This window comes from Pseudophryne corroboree, chromosome 6 (genome assembly GCF_028390025.1).
Source record: "Pseudophryne corroboree isolate aPseCor3 chromosome 6, aPseCor3.hap2, whole genome shotgun sequence".
Classification (NCBI taxonomy): Eukaryota; Metazoa; Chordata; class Amphibia; order Anura; family Myobatrachidae; genus Pseudophryne; species Pseudophryne corroboree.
Window position 1 is genome coordinate 258,876,145 of NC_086449.1, and position 3,566 is coordinate 258,879,710.

A 3,566-nucleotide genomic window follows, 5' to 3' on the forward strand; every position below is an offset into this window, starting at 1 on the left:
CAATTCCTCCGTGGAGACATTCACCAGCAGCAATTGCCTCCAGAAAGTACACGGGGACCTGAGATGGTGGATTCCAGTGGGGACGAATTAATAATCTGTGAGGAGGGGGATGTACACAGTGAAAGGGGTGAGGAATCGGAGGATGATAATGAGGTGGACATCTTGCCTCTGTAGAGCCAGTTTGTGCAAGGAGAGATTGATTGCTTCTTTTTTTGGAGGGGGCCCAAACCAACCAGTTATTTCAGTCACAGTCGTGTGGCAGACCCTGTCGCTGAAATGATGGGTTCGTTAAAGTGTGCATGTCCTGTTTATACAACATAAGGGTGGGTGGGAGGGCCCAAGGGCAATTTCATCTTGCACCTCTTTTTTCTTTCATTTTTCTTTGCATCATGTGCTGTTTGGGGACTATTTTTTTGAAGTGCCATCCTGCCTGACACTGCAGTGCCACTCCTAGATGGGCAAGGTGTTTGTGTCGGCCACTTGTGTCGCTTAGCTTAGCCATCCAGCGACCTTGGTGCTCCTCTTTTTTCTTTGCATCATGTGCTGTTTGGGGATAATTTTTTTGAAGTGCCATCCTGCCTGACACTGCAGTGCCACTCCTAGATGGGCCAGGTGTTTGTGTCGGCCACTTGTGTCGCTTAGCTTAGTCACACAGTGACCTTGGTGCACCTCTTTTTTTCTATGCATCATGTGCTGTTTGGGGACAATTTTTTGGAAGTACCATCCTGCCTGACACTGCAGTGCCACTCCTAGATGGGCCAGTTGTTTATTGGCCACTTGTGTCGCTTAGCTTAGCCATCCAGCGACCTTGGTGCAAATTGTAGGACTAAAAATAATATTGTGAGGTGTGAGGTGTTCAGAATAGACTGGAAATGAGTGGAAATTATGGTAATTGAGGTTAATAATACTATGGGATCAAAATGACCCCCAAATTCTATAATTTAAGCAGTTTTTTAGAGTTTTTTGTAAAAAAACACACGAATCCAAAACACACCCGAATCCGACAAAAAAATTTCGGTGAGGTTTTGCCAAAACGCGTCCGAATCCAAAACACGGCCGCGGAATCGAATCCAAAACCAAAACACAAAACCCGAAAAATGTCCGATGCACATCACTAGTATGTATAGGTGTCAGCATGTGGATGTCAGTGTGTATGTATAGGTGTCAGTGTGTGGATGTCGGTGTATATATAGGTATCAGCATGTATGTATAGGTGTCAGTGGGTACAGTATGTATAGATGTAAGCGTGTGTATGTCAGTGTATGTATAGGTGTCAGCATGTGTATGTCGGTGTACGTATAGGTGTCAAATTATGTCAGTGTATGTAAAGGTGTCAGCGTGTGTATGTATAGGTGACAGTGTGTGTGTGTGTGTGTGTGTGTGTGTGTATGTCAGTGTGTATGTATATGTGTCAGCGTGTGTATGTCAGTGTGTATGTATAGGTGTCAGCGTGTGGTTATCAATTTGTAAGTATAGGTTTCAGCATGTGTATGTCAATTTGTATGTATAGGTGTCAAATTATGTCAGTGTATGTAAAGGTGTCAGCGTGTGTATGTATAGGTGTCAGTGTGTGTGTATGTCAGTGTGTATGTATATGTGTCAGCGTGTGTATGTCAGTGTGTATGTATAGGTGTCAGCGTGTGGTTATCAATTTGTAAGTATAGGTTTCAGCGTGTGTATGTCAGTGTGTATGTATAGGTGTCAGCACGTGTACGCCGGTGTATGTATAGGTGTCAGCGTGTGGCTGCCAGTGTATGTATAGGTGTTAGTGTGTGGCTGTCAGTGTGTATGTATAGGTGTTAGCAGGGGTACATCGGTGTATGTATAGGTGTTAGCGTGTGTATGTCAGTATAGGTGTCAGTGTATATAAAGGTGTCAGAGTGCATGTATGTTGGTGTATGTATAGGTGTAGGTATGTCTGTGTCCATATAGGTGTCAGCGTGTTTGTCAGTGTACGTACAGGTGGTAGCGTATGAATTAATGTGCATATGTCAGTGTATGTGTAGGTGCTAGCGTGTGTATGTCGGTATATGTATAGGTGTCAGCGGGTGTATGTCAGTGTGTATGTATAGGTGTCAGCATGTGTATGTCGGTGTACATATAGGTGTCAGTGGGTGTATGTCGGTGTATGTATTAGAGATGAGCGGGTTCGGTTCCTCGGAATCCGAACCCGCCCGAACTTCATGTTTTTTTTCACGGGTCCGAGCGACTCGGATCTTCCCGCCTTGCTCGGTTAACCCGAGCGCGCCCGAACGTCATCATGACGCTGTCGGATTCTCGCGAGGCTCGGATTCTATCGCGAGACTCGGATTCTATATAAGGAGCCGCGCGTCGCCGCCATTTTCACTCGTGCATTGAGATTGATAGGGAGAGGACGTGTCTGGCGTCCTCTCCATTAGAATAGAGATAGATTAGATAGAGAGAGAGAGATTGTGCAGAGTCGCAGACAGAGTTAGTTTACCACAGTCAGTGACCAGTGCAGTTGCTAGTTAACTTTTATTTAATATAATATATCCGTTCACTTCTCTCTGCTATATCCGTTCTCTGCCTGAAAAAAAAAACGATACACAGCACAGTCAGTCACACAGTGTGACTCAGTCTGTGTGCACTCAGCTCAGCCCAGTGTGCTGCACAGTCATCAATGTATAAATTAAAAGCTTATAATTAATTGTGGGGGAGACTGGGGAGCACTGCAGGTTGTTAGCAGGAGCCAGGAGTACAATTATATTAATTAACAGTGCACACTTTTGCTGCAGGAGTGGTGACCAGTGCCTGACCACCAGTATAGTATTGTTGTATACTACTAATATCTCTTTAAATATCAACCAGTCTATATTAGCAGCAGACACAGTACAGTGCGGTAGTTCACGGCTGTGGCTACCTCTGTGTCGGCACACGGCAGGCAGTCCGTCCGACCAGAATTGTATTATTTATTATTATATACCTACCACCTAACCGTGGTTTTTTTTTCATTCTTTATACCGTCATAGTGTCATCCTAATTGTTACGAGTATACTACTATCTCTTTATCAACCAGTGTACAGTGCGGTAGTTCACGGCTGTGGCTACCTCTGTGTCGGCACACGGCAGGCAGTCCGTCCGACCAGAATTGTATTATTTATTATTATATACCTACCACCTAACCGTGGTTTTTTTTTTCATTCTTTATACCGTCATAGTGTCATCCTAATTGTTACGAGTATACTACTATCTCTTTATCAACCAGTGTACAGTGCGGTAGTTCACGGCTGTGGCTACCTCTGTGTCGGCACACGGCAGGCAGTCCGTCCGACCAGAATTGTATTATTTATTATTATATACCTACCACCTAACCGTGGTTTTTTTTTTCATTCTTTATACCGTCATAGTGTCATCCTAATTGTTACGAGTATACTACTATCTCTTTATCAACCAGTGTACAGTGCGGTAGTTCACGGCTGTGGCTACCTCTGTGTCGGCACACGGCAGGCAGTCCGTCCGACCAGAATTGTATTATTTATTATTATATACCTACCACCTAACCGTGGTTTTTTTTTCATTCTTTATACCGTCATAGTGTCATCCTA